We start from the raw sequence: 15,542 nt of genomic DNA, 5'->3' as shown, positions 1-15,542 counted from the left end.
TGTCTTTCATTGATGAGATTATTTTTAAGATGGGTTAATAGATCTGCAGACTTAACAGTTTTCTCAGGGTTCCCTCAATCCATTTCAGTCTGGTTTCAAGAAGTTACTGAGGACAGAGGTATATATTTTAACACTGATTAGTGACCTACTGCTAGTGAGAGATAAATGATGCCTTTCAGTATTGTTCATAATTGGTCTTTTGGCTACATTTGACACAGTGGGCAACAATGTCTACTGTTACACATGTCAATCAAGGAGATACACCTACTCAGATCTTGTTATGCACTGCAGTGCAAATAGTACAACATATTGATGGATTTTAATCTGATATTAATAGTATGAATATCAATATGATATTCATATTATATGAATACTGAATATTAATTTATATTAATCTGATGGATTTACTGGACTTCAGCAAGTCAAATGGCATCAGAGATACTCAGTCTAAGGATCTAAACCTCTTCTGCAACATTTACACATTGGTTTGGACATTCACATATATCTTGCAGTGGATATACTGCTATGGAACAGACTCCCCATCCACATAAAACCAATCTCATCCCTTGCATTTTCAAGAACAACTTAGATTTATGGATAAGAAACAGAAACTTTACCCCAGAACTGCCCCTGTGGTAACTAATGGACAAAGGCAACTCTTAAATGCTTTATAACATGCATGGGTTCCCTCAAATTATATTTTTATGATCCTAGTCATTGTCATTAGGGGTAATATACAATTATTGACCATGGGTTAGGTAAGGCCATTCTATAACCAAATGGAGTAGATTATTTTGAGCACAAGAAGGGAAATGGCTAGGCCTAAAATGGCCAACAGGGGCAGCTTACCTAGTACTTACCTATGAACCTGCAACAATTTCATACCCATTCAGTCAAACAAATACCTTTACTACATTCAGTCCCACTCATACTTATAGACAGACATACACAGATATCACATGAACATAAATGTACTTTTCTAGGCAACCATACTATTAAATGACCAGTCAAAACCAGTTATACCTGACCTCAAGCAACTAAGAATAGCAAGCATGTTTTAGGAATGGGTCAAGGATAGAGCACTCAGATATATGGACAATGGAGAAGAGGGGAAAAGACAAAACATGGGAAGACCAGAGTGGCTGCACAAGAATGTGAGGCTTGTAATTTAGGGAAAAAGAGGGCCTTCAAGCAATGGAAGGGGGGATGGGGAGGTAGACAAGGCATAGCACATGGAGGCTAGCAAAAAGCAAACAAAGATGGTAATGATAACAAAGGCTAAAGAGGAAGGAGACTTACAAGCAGGACTATGGGATGGAAACAGCAGCTTTTTATCTAAATAGCAGGGAGAAGGAAGGTAGGGACTGTACAAACAAGGCTGTGCAGAGAAGGGAGGGAGAGCAATGTAGACTTGGAAAAAGCAAAGATACTGAACAAATTATTTACTTCAGTCTTCACAAAGGAAAGTAATGGGAGGGTGCCAGGCTAGGAAAGAGACCATGCAAAATGGGGAGAAAATGGACAGACAACACAATACAGAAGGAGAAGTTTCAGAGGGTGTTGGCTATTCATTGGGAGAATAAAGCACAAGGACCAGATGAGCTACCTACCAGACTCCGCAAAAATCTAGGCAGTGTTTGGTGGACTGCATCTCAGAGATCTTCAACACATCACTAGCAGTACTGACATTCCTGAGGATTGCAGGACAGCAGCTGTGGTACATTTTGCATGGAAACTATACTTGGGTATAGAGATTGCAGACGCAATGTTATACTTCCACTCTACAGGGCCTTGGTACAAAAGGGAGAGGAAAACCCAGAGAACTGTAGGCCTGTTAGTTTAATTAAAATAGCAATAGATTACAGGTGAATTTGATAGGTATAAGATTAAGTTACACTTAGATGTAGTTTGTTAGATAAAAATATAGTATTCTCTTTGCATAGGCCTACAAATGCAGCCATATTTTAGTAGGCCTTATATCTTCATGTTATGTCTTACATTTTACATGTAGTTTCAGTGAATGCAGTTTCAACAGAAGGGAATGTTTCAGTACAGATGAATAACCTTCAATTAAGAATACTGATAAGAATAAAATGTACATTGAGTACAAACACATTTTGTTTAGATGGTATGAGGCTTGGGAACCAAAGTTAGAGGCATATAGAACTTGTAGAAAATGTACAGGGTTTTGATACTATTAGGAGAGATTCTTCAGACACAGAAGTAAGTTAACTTAAAATGATACACAAACAGCCTAGTAGTGCAGTCTACAGAGGTCTGGTGCAGATACTTGAGACTGATTGCAGAAAGAGTAATTCTGAGAACAGCATCTATGGACAGTATAGTGAGTACAGAAGCCATGGACATTGTAATTCATTCTATTTCAGTTTATCGGCACTGTTATTTGAGACAGTAAGATTTGGATGTACCTCTACTGTATCCTGCTATTACATGATAATCTGATAATTGGCACATTAATGGGGAAGCTAGCACTTTTTCAGCAGAGTTTTGAGTAAGTCAAAGATAGACATTCATTCCAGCCTCATTTCAGTCTCTTCCAGTTATTTCTAGTATTCTACACTCTTTTTTATTCTTACAATGGTGAGCCAAACAGGATTCAAACAGCAGGGTAGACTAGATAGGTTTATTGTCCTTCTGCCATTAAATGCATGCATTGTAATGTAATCTAAACAAAGGCACACTATAGCTCTTCTACCAACGTTTTCTGTTGTGCTGTTGTTACCAGAAGATATTTGATGGCAACTTACCATTCTTGGTTGTCTTCAATTTCTTAGTTGTTCTTTTCTTTTTTTCTAGGATTGTTCAAATCATAATGCATTTTTTCTTAATTTCCTTTTATCTTTTAATTCTCTGTTGCCTGCTGAATATTTGTTCTTGCATAACTTGACCAACCAATCTTTTCCATACCTCTCAGCTCTTCAGATTTTTGTGTCATATTTTTGGTCTGTTCCTAATAAAATGTGTGGTTTTCTGACATCTCTCTGGATTGAGGTCACTAAATAATGGCAGATATTTGACTTCATAGCCTTCAGATAATGCATGCTTATAGAAATCCTATTATTCTATCAACTTTTTTAAAGTTTTTAAGAGCAATATTTACATTTTCTCCCTTATTATTTTAGGCTTTGTCCAAATGTCTTGCAATATGAAGTTCAGAGGTATGATCTGTTCCCCACAGGGGAGAACCAGTCATGTGAAACCATCACTCAAGCAACATTTAGAGTTATTTCTACTCAATCCTTTCTTTAAATCCTCACTGGGCCTGACACATGATTTGCAATGATGATTTTTGACAAATGAATACTTCTACTCATGAACCAGTTCTGATGATTACAGCACAGTATGGTGCTTTGCAAGGGTTACACACCTGATCTTTCTACAAGGTCCATTACTCTGCCTTCTCTCAGGTTTGGTTAACTTCCTGTGCCATGATGGACCATACTGTCTCTCTTCCCTGGGACGAGAGAGTGAGCAGACAGTGGTTATTTGACTCCCATCTCCATAGGTTCCTCCAGCTGAGCTTGGGTTACTGTTTGAATTTATATTGAAATTGTTTTTTTACCCTTTTTTAGGTTCACCTTTAATCTTCCAACATTCCCAGCAGTGACTGAGGTGCCTAACAGCATATGTTACCGTACTCAAGCAACAAAACTGTGGCTTTGTGTATTGCTTTCATCTGAAAACTGTCAATGAGTGATAGCTACTATGTGCCCCCTCTCACTACATGTTAGAAGTGATGTAGGAAGTTGTGTCCTTAAAAAAAGAAAGAACCCATCAAATGCCTTATTTTATCAGTAACAATATATACTTTATAAATATTGCAGACATCTATGATACCATTGAAGAATCTTAAATTTCATGAAACAACAGAAGCAACTAAATGTATACAAATGATTCTTATATTTTGGTACTGAAATGGGGGTACAGTTTACCTTGGAGAATTTTATGCTTCAGTAAGAAATATCTCAAATTTATTCAGTTCCAGTTCCATAACTCATTCACTTTCATGTGCATAGTATAGTTCCTTCTGTAACACTGTGTTAACAGAAACATGAATGAGATAAATCTGAGCAGCATATGTTGCATGTCACAGTGTTCACAGAGCTAACTGGTCAACCAGTTTTCATTCACTGAGAATATTATGCTTACTTATTAATGGGATGGGGGTAAACAGGACATGCTAAATGCCTGTCTTACACCTGGTTTGCTGTCTTAGCAGTGGAAACTATAACAAGATTTAAAATGTATCATACTTGTTACATATATATATATATATATATATATAGACAGATTAGATTACAAGTTGCTGCTATCTACTTTCATAATGTATATTGATGGGTGTTCTATTTCAAAGTAATTTTTGTGAATAACTGGTTATTATTCCTGCAGCCTCTACTAGAACACTGCAGAATTTAAACTGATTTGGCTCACAATGTACAAATACTTGAAACATCCTGAATTCCCTTATTTGCTGAACTACTGTTTGTAATGCGGTTTCTTAAGGTAACCATTGGACTCGTTAGCTTAGAGGATCAGTACTGTTACTTAAGCTGCACTTGTTTTATTTGCCTTTGCTTGCTACAATGAGCAACAAAGTGGACTGCAAATCATGGCCTGCTCCAGGGATGTTGCTGGAGTTGCTTAGTGTTAGTAGCTGGGATGTGTAAGTAAAGCATTTGGGGTGTAGACAGACAGCAGAAATATAGAGACCTTTTTCTCTGATGTTTGGTGTTCAGAAAAATTCTACCTGATTTTAGCAATTTATTAGATTTATATGAATTAGATCTAGTTTATCTAATGGTTTCTAACCCATTATTGAGTTTTGCAACTTGTGTCTACACACTGTTAAATGTGATGCAGAAATTCCAGTCATTTTGAACAAGTTTGCTCTGAACAGTTTATTCATATGCATTATGGTGTGTGTGTGTGTATGTCTGTGTGTGCATGTGTGTGTGTGCGCGCGTGTGTGTGTGTCTGTGTCTGTGTGTGTGTGTGTGTGTGTGTGTGTGTGTGTGCATGTGTGTGTGCACATGTGTCTGTGTGTGCGTGTGTGCACGGGAGTGTGTGTATGTGTGTGCATGTGTGTGTGCATACATGTGTGTGTTTGTGTGTACGTGTTTGTGTCTGCGTGTGCGCGCGCGCGTGTGTGTGTGTGTGTGTGTGTGTGTGTGTGTGTGTGTGTGTGTGTGTGTGTGCGCATCTGTGTGCGTGTGTATACGTGTGTGTGTGTGTGCATGCACATCTGTGATAGAGCGGCTTCTCCACAATTTGTTCTTTTCTTTGCACCCACTGAATGGCAGGATAGTCTTTCACTCCCCTGTAATCCTGAATTAGATAAAGCAGATATCAGAAAATGAATGAGAGAATTAACTGAACTCTGAATATAGATCCTGACATTTCAACAATGTTCTGTTTCATAGACTTTGGTTTCAGTTTGTACTTAGTTCCACTTTCACTCCCAATTTATCGATAGCGATTAGACATATAGTATACTGGATGGCTGTAACCTGAACTCCGAACACTAAAGAAACTCGTTTGTCATCATTAAATGGCAACAAGTATGGCATAAGCCTGTGTTGCACAAATGGAAGCAGCCATCAGATGATAATATGTAAATTCAAGGCAGCATGTGTACAGAAAAATAAACACCTACTTACTTAATAAGGTATTGCAGTACAAGACAAAACATCTTGCCTCATTTACTCTTGTGAAAACCTTAATCCCAGACAGCATCCGTAATCCTGTCTCTTCATATTAGCTAATGAAAATCCATTTCCCTAACAGTACCATTAAACAAGACACTTGAACACGCATAGGCAACATCAAACATACACACACAACACTGGCACTAAGCATAACACACAAACACATCAAAACATACATACATGCACTCACATGTACACACACACACACACACACACACACACACACACACACCAGTATCATTTGTCATAATCATACAGGCTTGTACTCCTGCATTCAACACAGAAGGCACTCAAAACTTAGTGCTTTTTGAAATTTTAGTTTTTTAATTGAATTGCCATTATACACACTGGCAGTCAACCGTATATATACATATATATATATATATATATATATATATATATATATATATATATATATATATACACACACACATGTGTGTGTATATTTGTGCATATAGACATATATTTATGTCTTGTGTATGTGTGTGTGTGTATATATATATATATATATATATAAAATATGCGCGTGCACATGTGTGTGTGTGTGTATATATATATATATATATATATATATATATATATATATATATATATGTATATATATATATATATATATATATATACACACACTATGCATATGTGTATATATGTATGTCTGTGTATATATCTATATATGGCTCTACTTCACATAATCGACCCTCACTTCGCTGGAACTCTTTTTGTAAAGACAAAAAGAGTGAAAGTTTGATAAATCAAATGTTTAATATCAATAAAAATTCCACAGGGAAAGGAAGCAGTTGGCCAATGTTAGGAAATTGCCCTTTTCCCCACTGCAGTGTGATCTCAGATTTAGTATATATATATATATATATATATATATATATATATATATATATATATATATATATATATATATATATATACATACATAGGGTGGTGTCGGGGGTCACAGCCCCCTACATTGGGTGGTGAGGGGTGCGCAGTACCCCACCTGGGTGGGTTTGACATACTGCAGTTTATGTGGCATTCATAAGGTGGCCAAGTGCTTCCTTTCCCTGTGGTATTTTTTGCTGATCTGAACATTCACTTTATTGAAAATTTGCTCTTTTTGTCTCTACAAAAACAGTTTTAATGAAGTGATTATGTAAAATAGACCCATATATATATATATATATATATATATATATATATATATATATATATATATATATACTTATATTATTTATTTATATAAGTGAGGAGAGTCCACTATGTTTTGTCTAGTTTTACATAGTATTGCTGTTAAATCTGAAAATTCTTTGAATGTAGGAACCAAGTTTGATTTCCAGTTTTTTTGTAATAACTTTTCTGTTAACTGCCAAGAGAGCCCTAAACATTATTATCTCTCTGGCTCTTACAGATATATGAAGCAGAACATTCATTAGTATTACTGGGGTCTATATTAAATCACCAAATGCTTAAAAAAGCGAACGGTGATTGATTGACCCTCCATAAGCAAAAGCTTATAATGTCGAAGTGTCAGAACAGCGATTTTTTTTCCAAGGAAAAAAAAAGCACTGTTCCAAAAAAAAACAAAAAACAAAAATCAATTTCAAACATTACATTAAGAAGCCCCCCATGCCCCCCACACCTACCTACTTAAATATACATACTCGGAGACCACACTACAGTGCCAAAAATGGCAAAGTAGCGATGCGGCCAAGCAAATTCTTTGCCAGGGAAAGAATTTGCTGAACAGCCGCTTTGATATTTTGCATTTTGAGCCTTTTAAGTTCGACCAAGGTGAATTCGAAAGGATGCGTCTTCGGTCTTCTAATATAGACCCGTATTACTGATCTAGTTAACAATAATCAGACCATAACCCCTTAAAAACTTACTTATCTATTCCTAATACGCATTTAATTTTTCACAATCCATAAAAGTGTATTCATTTAGCTTCCACATCTTTACTACATCTACTTACTAAACTTAGGTGATTTTATAGGGAGTAACAAACATTCTGTGCATATATTTCCAAATAAAACTTTCCAGTATAAACTTGAAGTTTTACTAACTGATTTAGGTAATAACGTTTTATTCTTATCATCTATTGAGTCATTCAATCCTTCGCTGTCTAAAAAGTTCCAAAATTATACGTCAAAATTACTATCATTATTTATAATTGACTCATATAACTTGTGCAAGCTTCCTATGAAGCTCAATCTACCTTCAGTAATAGCATTCATATATTGGGGCAATAGTGTTTTGTTCCTCTTCCCTCTTATTATCCACAAATGCATTTAATTTCTTACTGATGGACAATATTAACTGGTTAGCAGATTCTTCCAACTTATAAGAAAAGGATCAAATGAGCTGCCTACCAGAGTCCTCAAAAATCTAGTCAGTGTTTTGGCGGACTTCATCACAGAACTCTTCAACAGATCACTAGCTAGTACTAACATTCCTGAGGATTGGAGGATAGCAGTTGTGGTACATTTTACATGGAAACTATACTTAGGTATAGAGATTGCAGAACCAGTGTTATACTTCCACTCTACAGGGCCTTGGTACAAAATGGAGAGGAAAATCCAGAGAACTGTAGGCCTGTTAGTTTAATAAAAATAGCAATAGATTATAGGTGAACCTTATAGGTATAAGATTAAGTTACACTTAGGTTCATAGGTGTGTACTAGGCTAATGGCCCTGGAGCCTTTACAAGCCTAGCCCATAGAAGTGCTCTAGCATTATGCCGCCTGACGTTAGTTCCCAGTGCCTCTATCAAGTAGAGCCACTGGAGTGATCCCCGGGGTGAAGTTTCTATTTCTATCCACTCATCAAGATTTCTCTTGAAGAGGGCCAGTGAGTTGCTCTGCTTGACATGTATGGGAAGTCTATTCTAGAGCATGGGCAGTCTATATTGCTGGACTGCAGATGTCAGCAAATGTTTGCTGCTGTTCTACTTTGTTGTAAAACCTTAAATATTAAGCTTTACAACTTTCAGACATTTGCATTGGACCAAACGGACTTGTTTGAAAAGTTTACGGTAAAACTATTAGAGAGTCATGATTTGATTTATAACCATATAAGACACTACTTTCAGTGCTCTGTCTAAGAGATATTTCACTCAGTAATCAGTATTATAAAGGTACACTCACTATAATGTGGATATAGCAAAGTGCCTGGAGCCAAATGGCAGTCTGAAGCAGACTATTCATTTATGCACTGAGATTATATGGCAAGGGCAGTTCATCAGAAATCATGTATAGATAGCTAAGGTATTATATCACAAGGAAATATGCCAAATGTTATTCAGGCAATAGACATCATGAATCAAAGTGAAATATGAGAGACCAGTGAAAAGTAAGTAAAACATAACATAAGAAAATAAGGACATAAGGAAAGGCAAGTAGTAAGGAGACAAAAGAGAGAGACTGCAGTGTTACAGGTTATAATATAAGAAATAAATAATGCAGATCCATAAGGCAAATATACTTTGATTTAAAGACAAGAAACAGAATTTAGAAAGCTTTGTGGCATTTTGGTAAGTTGACCTTCGTGATAAGAGGCAATGAGCAGGGTGTGTCTGAATCAGAAACGCACATACCGTAACAAAGTAGCAGCAAAATTGTTCAAGATATATGTTAATGGCTTTATAATGATATGATAATGAGGAATGTTATTAAAATGAGTGGCCTGTTGTATGAAAATTAGGATGGTGGAGCGATACAGAAATGTACAAGCAGTGTACCTCAGTGCTGTGCACACCATAGCATTAAATGTCACTGATTCCTGGAGTTCATTTTGCAGGAACTGTGAAAATGTTAGGAGTTGCGAATGAATTAGTAAATGTGTATTTCCAAAATGCCATAATCACAGTCATGAACCACAGTAGTGCACGTTGTTGTTCAGTAAACTGTGTCATCCAACCTTTCAAATTATCGTGTACTCCTTGACATCACCATTATGGACCATTACCAGAGTGTTTAGGGATACCATGCAGGGCATAGTGGGCATGTATTGGCCTCATCTGCAGCCCCTTGGGATTCAAAGATACATAGGTATGTGTGGCTTTATGCATACTAGCTATAGGGACAATTGAACAATCTACTGCAAACACAAGATATCTCAAGCATCCATCTTGAGAATACTGCATCACTTTCTCAGTGTCACCCTGCAGCATGCTGTAGAGAATGTGTGGTTTCCATGCACCACAGATGGCATAGGGAAGAGTATGTAGGACTTCTATAAAGTAGCCTGTTTCCTTGAGGTTCTGGGAGCATTGACTGCACCCACATCAAAATTAAGTCCCCAGCTGGAGAACTGTAATGGCAGTACATGAGACACAACGATAATCACTTCATCAACTGTCAGGTGGTCTGTAAAGCAAACAATAATATCTAGTGTGTGTGTGTGTGTATATGCCATACAGGAGTTTTCACAGTTCCCACTCATGACACACCTGTGACCTGTATCAGTGTTTTTCAAGTGGTGATTTACCCCAGAGCTATTTTATCAGCAATGATGGATATTCCCTAGAACTTGGACTGAAGACACTGATTATACATCTTCACAATCAAGCAGAACAGGGTAGTTTTGCACATTCACATATCAGGAGCATAACTGAATTGTGTGTTTTGGCTGCTTAAGGCACATGTTTGCTATCTTGCTTCGGTTGACATCCAGCAGTATGATTCTGCTACCTGTGCAGAAATATTTACATTATATGCAATGTGAAATAATAAGATACAGGGGAGGCAGCTACAGCAAGGTGCCAGGTGCAAGAGAAGGACTACACAGAACAGCAGGCAACTCCGGCAGAGGTAGATAACGAGTCACTGGCAGAGCCATTTGCAGGGGATAACTGTGCTTCGACACAGGTAGGCACAGTATGATGCGGTACTGCTAAGGAGGCAGTGGCTGCCATATAGCTCTGGTGCCTGGGAAAACCTAGTACAGCAGATACACTAAATTAAAACTGATGCATGCAAATCAAACCTCAGGCTATGCTTAACCATGCACAAGCTGGCCAAAGTGGGCATCACGCATACGCATTGCAAGTAAAAATGTACAAAAGGAAGACCAAGGTATCATCATTTGCACAAGTAGGAGAGGGAGCATGTATAGATGCCTTTCACAGGGAGGTCTGTGAATGTGAGGAAGGTAATACTGGTGAACTCTGAACATGAAGGTAGTGTGCTGTGGAAACTTAAATATTCCTGCTCTTACTGCATCAGAATTATAGGCTAAGGCTCCTGGATGAGGGATATATATGCCCTCAATATAAAGTATTTTGGCTGAAGACTTGTCACATGCCAAAGGAATCACCCATAATGGTGAATAATTGTGTTACCATTGCAGTGACTTAAACATAATCCCATTATCCTGTGCCAATGGAAGGTTGAGGCCACTCACACCACCAATGTACTGTAATCACTCCCTGCCTTTTACTTTTGCATGTGCATTGCCACTGTTTGCCTTGTTAATGTCTAATATGCACTCCCATTTATTTTTCACCAGCCCATGAGGCAACTGCAGAAAATGCACAGCAGCAAAGAAGGAGCTCCCCAGAGACCACCAGTGATTATATCTATTATGGGGAGATGTAGTTTGTTAGATAAAAATATAGTATTCTCTTTGCATAGGCCTACAAATGTAGCCATATTTTAGTAGGCCTTATATCTTGATGTTATGTCTTACATTTTACATATAGTTTCAGTGAATGCAGTTTCAACAGAAGGGAATGTTTCAGTACAGATGAATAACCTTCAATTAAGAATACTGATAAGAATAAAATGTACATTGAGTACAAACACATTTTGTTTAGATGGTATGAGGCTTGGGAACCAAAGTTAGAGGCATATAGAGCTTGTAGAAAATGTACAGGGCTTTGATACTATTAGGAGAGATTCTTCAGACACTGAAGTAAGTTAACTCAAAATGATACACAAACAGCCTAGCAGTGCAGTCTACAGAGGTCTGGTGCAGACACTTGAGACTGAGTGCAGAAAGAGTAATTCTGAGTACAGCATCTATGGAAAGTATAGTGAGTACAGAAGCCATGGACATTGTAATTCATCTATTTCAGTTTATCGGCACTGTTGTTTGAGTAAGATTTGGATCTTGTTGACATGTACCTCTACTGTATCCTGCTATTACATAATAAACTGATAATTGGCACATTAATGGGGAAGCTAGCACGTTTTCAGCAGAGTTTTGAGTAATTAAACTACAGACATTCATTCCAACCTCATTTCAGTCTCTTCCAGTTATGTCTAGTATTCTACACTCTTTTTTTATTCTTATAATGGTGAGCCAGACAGGATTCAAACCTAGAGTCTCAGCAGGTCAGTACCAGTAGATATAACCCACCTAGATTACAGTAAAACCTTTGACTCTGGCCAACTCAAGAGGCTGATAGATGAAATGAAATGGCTTAGAGAAGATGAAGTGAAATGGCTTAGAGAAGGGCCAAAACTGAGAAACTGGATAGGAATATGATTAAACTGTATAACACAGAATTGTAGAGCATGTGAGAATTGCAGGACTTTGGAAAGTCACTATCCGAATACCAATGGTATATTATTTCTCATCCAGTACTTTACAGTGTGATTGCTTCTGACATACCTGATGGTAAAGATGACAAGGACTATCTGTTTGCTGATTACACAAAGCACAGCAGTGAATGATAGGGATAAGAAATTAGTGACATATTTGGAAAGACTGAATAAATGGGCAGAAATTTGGCAGTGGAGGTTCAGTACAAACAAATGCAAAGTATTGCCCTCAGGCCAGAGCAACGTTTCACTGATGCATCAACTGAAGGAGTGTAACTTGTGTCAAGAGACCAGGAAATGTGTATGGTGTTGCTGATGACTTCTGCAATGGACCATCAAGAGCAGAGTGAGAGGGCAGTAGCAGCAGCAAACAGAATGCTGGAATCTATGCCTAGGGATATAGATTGCAAAAGCAATGTTATACTTCCACTCTACATGGCCTTGGTCAGACCATAACTTGAGCATCATGTGCAGATCTGGAAGCTATAGAAAGAAAAAGACATCAGGCTGCTGGAAGGGTAGCTATATATATAAAGCTGAAAGGATGAAACGTCAAATGGAATTATGCCAAACAGAAAAGATGAGATTGTTATACAGCTGTTCTGGGAATTTGCCCTTTCCCCACTGTAATGTGATCTTGTAGTTGGTATATATAATTAGCAGGGGGTGTGGCCTCCACATGGAGGTTGCAGTTTGGCTTGTCGTCTTCACTGAATGTTTGTCGAGGTTTTTTAGCTTTTAGAGTTATGGTGTTTTTTCTTTGGCATAATGTCGATCAGCATTTCAGATGTTCAGCTTTCTAAATGTATTCCTCTGGAAGACATTCAGAAGAGGAAACTATCAGAAATCTCTTTTACCTGGAGAGGGAAAAGTATGACCTGAGGTTAGAGCAGCTCAGTCTCATCACACGTGTAACCATAAGAGATAGAGGAACATGATATTGGCATTCAAGATCATGACAGAGAAATGTGAGAGGGTCATTTTGAGCAGGAAGAACAGAAGGCGAAATGGGTGGCAGCACTAACAGATTGTTGGGATTAACTACTTTAGGGAAGTATGAAAGTTGGGGTATGTAGAGATGCAGGGGAGGTTAAATGTTGAGGCACTTAAAGGGCAGACTAGATAGGTTTATTGTCCTTCTGCCATTAAATGCATGCATTGTAATGTAATCTAAACAAAGGCACACTATAGTTCTTTTACCAGCAATGTTTTCTGTTGTGCTGTTGTTACCAGAAGATATTTGATGGCAACTTACCATTCTTGGTTGTCTTCAATTTCTTTGTTTCTCTTTTCTTTTTTTCTAGGATTGTTCAAATCACAATGCAATTTTTCTTAATTTCCTTTTATCTTTTTCTTCTCTGTCGTCTGCTGAATATCTGTTCTTGCATAACTTGACCAACCAATCTTTTCCATACCTCTCAGCTCTTCAGATTTTTGTGTCATATTTTTGGTCTGTTCCTAATAAAATGTGTGGTTTTCTGACAAATCTCTCTGGATTGAAGTCACTAAATAATGGCAGATATTTGAGTTTCAGACTTCATAGCTTTCAGATAATGCATGCTTATACAAATCCTATTAGTCTATCGACTTTTTTATAGTTTTTAAGAGCAATATTTACATTTTGTCCCTATTTTTGGGCCTTTGTTTCCTTATTATTTTACGTTTTGCCCAAATTTCTTGCACTACGAAGTTGAGAGGTATGATTTGTTCCTCACAGGGGAGAACCAGTCATGTGAAACCATCATTCAAGCAACATTTAGAGTTATTTCTACTCAAGCCTTTCTTTAAATCCCCACAGGGCCTGACACATGATTTGCAATGCTGATTTTTGACACATGAATACTTCTACTCATGAACCAGTTCTGATGATTACAGCACAGTATGGTGCTTTGCAAAGGTTGCACACCTGATCTTTCTACAAGATCCGTTACTCTGCCTTCTTTCAGGTTTGGTTACCTTCCCTGGGATGAGAAAGTGAGCAGACATTGATTATTTGACTCTCATCTCCACAGGTTCCTCCAGCTGAGCTTGGGTTACTGTTTGAATTTATATTGAAATTGTTTATTTTCCCTTTTTTAGGTTCACCTTTAATCTTCCACCATTCCCAGCAGTGACTTTGGTGCCTAGCAGCATGAGTTACCGTACTCAAGCAACAAAACTGTGGCTTTGTGTATTGCTTTCACCTGAAAACTGTCAATGAGTGATAGCTACTATGTGCCCCCTCTCACTACATGTTAGAAGTGATGTAGGAAGTTTTGTCCTTAAAAAAGAAAGAAACCAGCAAACGCCTTATTTTATCCGTAACAATATATACTTTATAAATATTGCAGACATCTATGATACCATTGAAGAATCTTAAATTTCATGAAACAACAGAAGCAACTAAATGTATACAAATTATTCTTATATTTTGGTACTGAAATGGGGGTACAGTTTACCTTGCAGAATTTTATGCTTCAGTAAGAAATATCTCAAATGTATTCAATTCCAGTTCGTAACTCATTCACTTTCATGTGCATAGTATAGTTCCTTCTGTAACACTGTGTTAACAGAAACACAAATGACATAAATCTGAGCGGTATTTTTGTCAAACTAAGCTAAGCAGCTACATTTCATTGTTATTCAGGGATTGCTTTTCTGAATAAGTCTTGCAAGGATTCTAAATACTCAGCCTGCATTACATTTTTTTTAATTTACTTTGTCTTCGTTATATGTAATTAAACGTGAAATGTCAAATGGTTTATCCATAAATCTGTCAGCATGAAATCCAAGTGAAAGTTACTAACATAATGATCACTAGAACGCAAATTAGAAATGCTTCGTTTCTCACGTACCACTGAATTATATCACTCTGTAACAAAAAAAAAAAAAAAAAAACAAAGTTCCCTGTTTTGCTTCATAGGTATCACTTTTCTGCCTTAAAAGGGATTGGCAAATCAGTTACTATTTTAAAACAATAATTTATCTACCTAAAGTAGTAAAGTCAGACTGGGTGAAATCCCTTTTTCAGTGGAGACACGGAGAGAAACGCTATACAAAATTTAAAGAAATGTTAGAACATTCGGTATTTTTACAGCGGTTCCAAACAGAAATGTAGCCACAAATTATTTACAAAAAAAACCCACCCAAAGTAAAAAAAATAATAAATATATGTATATAAATACAAATAGTAGAAATTACTAATAACTGACATGTCCACAGCTTGTGCACACTTTGGCTTTGTTTTGAGTTTGTTTTCCAATCCTTTAAATTAATTAGATACTATTTGTTTATTCTGGTCTGC

This window comes from Protopterus annectens, chromosome 15.part0 (assembly GCF_019279795.1).
Source record: "Protopterus annectens isolate FY-2018-M chromosome 15.part0, PAN1.0, whole genome shotgun sequence".
Classification (NCBI taxonomy): Eukaryota; Metazoa; Chordata; order Ceratodontiformes; family Protopteridae; genus Protopterus; species Protopterus annectens.
The sequence above is the reverse complement of the archived record's forward strand: the minus strand, read 5'-3'. Positions refer to the sequence as shown.